The 7,500-nt window shown below is 39.3% G+C and overlaps 1 protein-coding gene and 2 long non-coding RNA genes across 4 annotated transcripts in view; 2 read left to right on the plus strand and 1 right to left on the minus strand.

The window, feature by feature from the left end:
* Window positions 1-7,500, plus strand: part of roraa (RAR-related orphan receptor A, paralog a) — a 542,001-nt gene that overhangs the window by 419,860 nt on the left and 114,641 nt on the right. The window lies entirely within an intron of this gene.
* Window positions 734-4,248, plus strand: LOC134447924 (uncharacterized). Its single transcript, XR_010034645.1, has 4 exons — window positions 734-1,004; window positions 1,819-1,895; window positions 2,285-3,888; window positions 4,163-4,248. It is a non-coding gene; the product is annotated as an uncharacterized LOC134447924 (long non-coding RNA).
* LOC134447925 (uncharacterized) overlaps window positions 6,111-7,500 on the minus strand; it is a 1,996-nt gene continuing 606 nt past the window's right edge. The window contains exons 2-3 of the long non-coding RNA XR_010034646.1: window positions 6,570-6,650; window positions 6,111-6,165 (exon numbers count right to left, since the gene is read on the minus strand). This is a non-coding gene — a long non-coding RNA (uncharacterized LOC134447925). The remainder of the gene's footprint in view (window positions 6,166-6,569; window positions 6,651-7,500) is intronic.

The raw sequence follows: 7,500 nt of genomic DNA on the forward strand, positions 1-7,500 counted from the left end.
TGTTTAGAGTGTGTGTAACATGTATGTATGTCTGCATGCATTAGTGTGTGTGTATGTATGTCTGTGTGTGTAGTGTAGTGTACAGCATATTATGATTATATGATTTCAGGCTTGACAGAGTTTGCAAAAATAAAAACATTGATAGTAATTAGCCATTAGGTTATTCTTGTCTCAGAAAGTGTTACAGGTTTATGGAGAGAGAACAGTATCAATATTAAGAAATGAATGTCACACCACTCACCAATATATTTCGTGATCCACAAACAAATGTAATAACATTCGCAAATATAATTCATACATTTCATGATCCACAAACAAATGTAACAACATTCACAAATATAATTCATGATGCACAAATGAATGTAACCCCATTCACAAATGCCAGCGCAGTTCTATTAATTTGCAAACCGATCTACATATATTCGCAAACCCTATACATATTTGTGACTTCCATTGTATTTGTGTGTGGATTTTTGAGACTGTCCTGACGGTATATGACACACAAATGTGCTCAGCCAATCACATCAGCCGGCGTTCGAGCGTAAGGTTGAAGACATTGCGCTTCTATTACGCAGAGAAGGCTACTAGTGCGAAGCCACCATAGATCTTTATACACCGATCAGAGGAAATAACCGGAAGTAGAGCCATTACTGAAGTGCTCCCTGACGTAAACTCGTAATTGAAGCGTATGAACAGAGAGAGTAGAGAGATACTTATAGAATCTCTGGTATGAAGTTCCTGACTTTCACATCATCTTTGTACAAATATGTCTGGATCTGGACTAACGTGTGCCGTAATCGGATGTCACAATAACAGCAGAACGCTAAAAATGTGGAAAAAGAGCGTATGTGCGCTTCATAGTCCACAGTTTAAAGAGGATTGTCCTTGTTGTGTGCCCTACGGTGTAAACCGCTTCCCCGGCCGTGCTGAGGATGAAGACATTCGCAAGATATGGATTAAAAACGTACACCGAAAGGACTTTGCCCCCAAACAAGTATTCAATGGTATGTATTTTTATTTCTAGGTGGTTAGTGTAGTTAAGTAGGCCTATTGTAAGCCAGTGTCTATGTAACATAAACTGGTGGCAACAATTATTTAGCTTGGCTAGCTAACGCTAGTTACGATTATTTAGCATTCTTTCATTAATACCTAAGTTTCCCCAGGAGTGGGAAGAGCACCATGAGCCCCATGGTTATCTGTTCTGTGTGTCATGGTACATTTGTGTGCTTATTTTCGATTATTTGTGTACGTGTGTGCCCTTTGAAATGAAAATGTGACCCTGGCAACTTAGCTAATTCTTTTGTTATGCTAGCGGAGTTTTGGCAAGGCTAGCCAGGTTACACTGACTTTAATAAGAAGTCAGGCTAGGTTTTGGTAGCATCATGAGCCCCATGGTTATCTGTGCTGTGTGCCATGGTACATTTGTGTGATTATTTACGATTATTTGTGTATGTGTGCCCTTTGAAATGGAAATGTGACCCTGGCAATTTAGCTAATTCTTTTGTTATGCTAGCGGAGTTTTGGCAAAGCTAGCCAGGTCGTGTGACTGACTTCAATAAGTCAGGCTAGGTTTTTGGTAGCTTTTGTTTTGTCCATAACCTAGCCCAATTTTATTTTCATCTCTTAAATCGACCACCATGTCTGTATTTGTAATAATGTTTGGCATTTTATTGGAAATAAAGTGGCGGGGACAAGATAGGTTAATCTCAAAAGTGGTAGTGTCTGTGAGAATGACTGCAGCCATGGCAAAGATAATTTTCTGTTTCATGTGTAACAGTCAATTATATTTTTTATCGCATCTTATCCCACCCTCCTTAGGTGTGTGGAGTACACTTCCCTGACGGCAGACCAACGCAGGAACACCCATATCCCATAATATGGGATATGAATATAGTGTAAGTTTACATGTATTTAACAAATAACTTCAGTGCTTTTTTCTTAATTACCTTAACCATATGTTGTTAAAGTACTTTTGGAGCGATTTGCCTCCAGACGTTAGACTCTCTCCCATCTGCCACTACTTTTTAATCTAGGCTAAAAAAAAAAAAAACTTCGTTCTTGACTCTTAGTTGTTATGCTTTCTCTCCTTAAGGCACTGCTTTTATGTAACTAAATTGCCTTTCAACACTTGTGTCTTATTATTCCATGCAAGAGTCTACATCTGCTAATTGTAATATAATGCAATGTGAAGTGACATTTAAAGTGTTCTGTAGGACAGTGGCGTTGTAATTAACTGTTTTAAAAGCTGTTGGTGTTTTTTGTTCCTTCTCATATTTATTCTCAGAAAGCACCATCATGTGGAAGACCACCCACAAAGAGGAGATGTCTCCAGCCCCCAACAGAGAGACCATGTGATGAGCCTCCTGTGACAAATTCTGATACCGAAGTAGGGCATAGCTTGGAGGATAGTCTGTCTCCACACCAATGTGATGTTGGCACTCAGTGGCCAGAGCGTAGTGATCATGATTATTGTTCGATGAAGTCAACAAAAGATGCAAGCACACAAACAGATCCTACACCATCACTGTCAGCTCATGACATGGATGATAAAGTGTCAAAATTTTACATTGGACTAGACATCATCAGCTTTTGGCAACTTTTGAACACCATCATTGGCTTTCTTCCACAGTCGAAGACGTTCAAATTAACAGTCCATGAACAGCTACTGCTGGTCCTAATGAGGCTTCGGCTTGGCTTAATGTTCACAGATTTGGGATCAGCAGAACTACAGCCTGTGATATGTTCGCAATGTGGAGAGCAACACTTTCCCAAGGGAAAATCTTTTTTTTGGCTCCCTCGAGACACTCTGAATAGAGTAAGACCCTCAAGTTTTCTTGAACACTATCCCAATGCAACATGCATCATAGATTGCACTGAAATATTTGTCCAAAGACCGAAGAACTTGGGGAAAAGAGCAAAAACATACAGCAACTATAAGCATCACAACACCTGCAAAGTCCTCTATTGCATAGCCCCCCAATGGTTTTGTGATGTATTGTGTCAAAACTGTTTGGTGCCAGAGCTAGTGACATTTTTATCACAAAAAACTGTGGATTTCTGTCACATTTGATTTTTGGTGATCAGATTTTGACAGACCGGGGATTCACAATTGGAGATGTTCTTCCTCCAGGAGTGACATTGGCTATTCCAGCACTTACACGTGGATGTACACAACTATCAGAACATGAAGTCACAAGAACCCGCCGTCTCGCCAATGTCCGAATTCATGTTGAACGTGCAATAAGAAGGTTAAAATGCTTCAAAATTTTGAGTAATGTAATTCCAGGTTGTTTAAAACATGTTGATGACATTTTGACTATTTGTGCAGGCCTGTGTAACCTTCTTGAAATCTTACAAACATGTTTGGCATACACTACACTTGTCCCTGTCTGTAGGCCTACATGTCAGCATCATCTTCCAACTTGTCAGCGATAATATGCCCAAGATATTTTGTACTGCTTAACACACAGTGATTGCCCTGACAGGTAAAACGTTGGAAAGACTTCCTGAACACAACACTTTTTTTGCATTGTACTGTATTTTTTTGCATTGTACTGTAGGCCTACATCAAACTCAACCCCAGAGCACACATTCAGAAGTTGCTGAAACTCAACAGTGCCGGGGGACATGGGCCTAATAACCAGATCATCAAATGGTTGAAAACGGTGCATGTGTTTTATTGTCTGTGTCTAAATCTCGTCATACATCCAGTGTGTTTTGTTTTTTTAACAGACGTGTTTTCACAATGACACTCTGAGAATTTACTTTTGAACAAAGTGTCTTGTGTATAAAATGGTGTGCAGACAGCCGGAGTGTGTGTGTTGCGTAAAGGAGCAAGTGCTTTGCAAAGATACCAGCTGAAAGTGTAATGCTTGACTTTTGATTAAGGTAAAGCAGCATGTGTTTAAGTTATAGTACCAACAACTGAACAATATGCTACTTTGGTTTAAGCATCGGCCTATTGTGTTTAAGCAGTAGCCTAGGCAAAAACTGTAACAAAGTAAAAACAAAACAAAGAAAATATAACTGGCGAATGAATTAAGAACCTGAATTTTCACCAGCATTTGACCGGTTGTTAATTTAAAACAGGCATGCATATATATCTATATCTATCTTTAGAACATAGGCCTACGTTAACAACAGGGAATCTTTATCTTTTCAGGTCAAGGTGGCCTAAGGTGCTGGGGGAAACTCTCTCTCTAGGCTAGGCCTAATCAGAAAGCAAGGTGTGTGTGTGTGTGTGTGTGTGTTTTTTTAAACCTGTCATTAAAGGGACACTGCAAGATTTATAGTTGTTTATTTCCAGAATTCATGCTACTCATTCACTAATGTTACATTTTTCATGAATATTTACCACCACCATCAAATTCTAAGTATTCATTATGACTGGAAAAATTGCACTTTTCATACATACAAAGGGGGATCTCCTCCATCATGGTCTGCCATTTTGAATTTCCAGAAATAGCCATTTTTAGCTGCAAAAATGACTGTACTTGGGCCATAACAGAAAATCTGAGTTTATTATTTAGTAAACTTTCATGAAATATACTTTCATCAAATTTGGCAATAGGCAACCCAGTTACAATGAGCAGTATAGTTGCAGTACCCTTTTTGATGAGTGGAGGTGCAAAACGCACACCAGAAACAGAGGTGCTGGCAACCAGAAAAAGCAATTGTAGAAGGAGAGAGGTGCCGCACACTCACAAGTTAAATAAACAGTTTTTTAATGTGACACACCCTTTTTGACCATTTCCTGCAGTGTCCCTCTAACTGATAAAATAAAGCCTTGTTGGCCTCAACATGTCATTAATTTCACCATGTAAATTGTGCCTTGCAAGAACTGATATTTTGAGGCAGTGTTAAGACAGTGGGTTGCACCAGCTGATTGCTTAGGCTACTTAACCACAGCCCTTTTAGAAGACATCACCTCCCGTCCTCTCCTTGTGGTAGCGTCTCCAGCAATAAGTAAGGATTTGGCGCCCCTTAGTGGCAAGCTGTGCACCCAGCGATGAACAAACAGACTGCAAAACTCAGACAATCGCATATTATGTGGCAGAGGTAATGATAAAATGATGTCTGGTATAGTCAGGAGGTAAGCTTAATGAAAAAAGCCAGTATAACATTTCCCAATCAATATATGGGGGATAATGATTAATTAAATTGAATGTGTGACAGTGGCACCAGCTCTCTGTTAAGACTGGACACCACAGGTCAGCTCCTGTGTCTATTCCACAACACACTACAGCAAGATTTTACATTACATTACATTGCACTTAGCTGACGCTTTCATTTGTTCAAAGCAACTTACAACTTTTATTTATCAGGCTATTGGTTACAGTCCCTGGAGCAATGTGGGGTTAGGTGCCTTGCTCAAGGGCACTTCAGCCATGGATGGAGGTGTAGGGAGAGGTCGTGGGGGATTCGAACCGGCAACCCCTAGATTGAAAGACCAACTCTCTAACCACTAGGCCATGGCTGCCCAGATTTCTCACAAAGAGCTGCATTGAAATGACATTAAGAACATTAGTAATTAATAACAAGTTGCCTGGTAAAAAAACACACCAGCAAGAGTCATTTAGTGTATTGAGCACAAGTAGCTAGGTTGTTTTTCAGTTCAGCACATATAAAAAACACCATCGAGTAAGCACACAGTATTGAACTATATTACATTCACTATCTGTATGCATTTTAATAACTGTGTAAATAAACAATTCAAAACCGCTAAGGTTAATTCATTTTCCTTTAGCACTTAAGCCTACAGTATACAGTATGTCATACCTTTGTCAGGTGCACTGATTCTCATTGATATGATGAGATTAGATAAAACTTTATTGTCTGTTACAACCATGAAACAGAAAATTGTCTTTGGCGTGACTTCAGTGATTCTCACAGACATTAGACAAGGCTTGACCAAAAAAAAAAAAAAAAAAGACGACCACACAATACATTCATGCTGCAGCTGGACAGTTCATATCTTGTTCAGTATGGTCACAGCTGAGGGGATGAAGGATTTCTTGAAAGATGATTGATATATATACATATAACTGAACCAAGTGTTTCTGCACCGTATTGAACAATAATCCTCTCAACATTAATCCAAGTCTCTCTGTTTGGGGGCTGGAGACATCTCCTCTTCGGGGGTGGTCTTCCACATGATAGTGCTTTCTGAGAATAAATATAAGAAGGAACAAAAAACACCAACAGCTTTTAAAACAGTTAATTACAACGCCACTGTCCTACAGAACACTTTAAATCTCACTTCACATTGCCTTATATTACAATTAGCAGATGTAGACTCTTGCATGGAATAATAAGACACAAGTGTTGAAAGGCAATTTAGGTACATAAAAGCAGTGCCTAAAGGAGAGAAAGCATAACAACTAAGAGTCAAGAACTAAGTTAAGAAAATGTGTGTGTGTTTTCTTTTTAAGCCTAGATTAAAAAGTAGTGGCAGATGGGAGAGTCTCTAACGTCTGGAGGCAAATCGCTCCAAAAGTACTTTAACAACATAGGTTAAGGTAATTACGAAAAAAAGCACTAAGTTATTTGTTATATACATGTAAACTTACACTATATTCATATCCCATATTAAATATGGGATATGGGTGTTCCTGCGTTGGTCTGCCGTCAGGGAAGTATACTCCACACACCTAAGGAGGATGGGAATAAGATGAGATAAAAACAAATATGCTTGACTGTTACACATGAAACAGAAAATTATCTTTGCCATGGCTGCAGTCATTCTCACAGACATTAGACAAAATACAGGACAAAGCAAGACATGTACACTGAGGTTGGATAGCGAAAATTATCTTTTGTTGAGGAAGGGTTACAGACATGGGTGTAATTTTCAGTCTGGGTGTTGGGGGACATGTCCATAGGCCTACCACTTTTGAGATTAACCTAGCTTGTCCCCGCCACTTTATTTCCAATAAAATGCCAAACATTATTACAAATACAGACATGGTGGTCGATTTAAGAGATGAAAATAAAATTGGGCTAGGTTATGGACAAAACAAAAGCTACCAAAACCTAGCCTGACTTATTGAAGTCAGTCACACGACCTGGCTAGCTTTGCCAAAACTCCGCTAGCATAGCAAAAGAATTAGCTAAATTGCCAGGGTCACATTTCCATTTCAAAGGGCACACATACACAAATAATCGTAAATAATCACACAAATGTACCATGGCACACAGCACAGATAACCATGGGGCTCATGATGCTACCAAAACCTAGCCTGACTTCTTATTAAAGTCAGTGTAACCTGGCTAGCCTTGCCAAAACTCCGCTAGCATAACAAAAGAATTAGCTAAGTTGCCAGGGTCACATTTTCATTTCAAAGGGCACACACGTACACAAATAATCGAAAATAAGCACACAAATGTACCATGACACACAGAACAGATAACCATGGGGCTCATGGTGCTCTTCCCACTCCTGGGGAAACTTAGGTATTAATGAAAGAATGCTAAATAATCGTAACTAGCGTTAGCTAGCCA

This window comes from Engraulis encrasicolus, chromosome 4 (genome assembly GCF_034702125.1).
Source record: "Engraulis encrasicolus isolate BLACKSEA-1 chromosome 4, IST_EnEncr_1.0, whole genome shotgun sequence".
NCBI classification, from domain to species: Eukaryota; Metazoa; Chordata; class Actinopteri; order Clupeiformes; family Engraulidae; genus Engraulis; species Engraulis encrasicolus.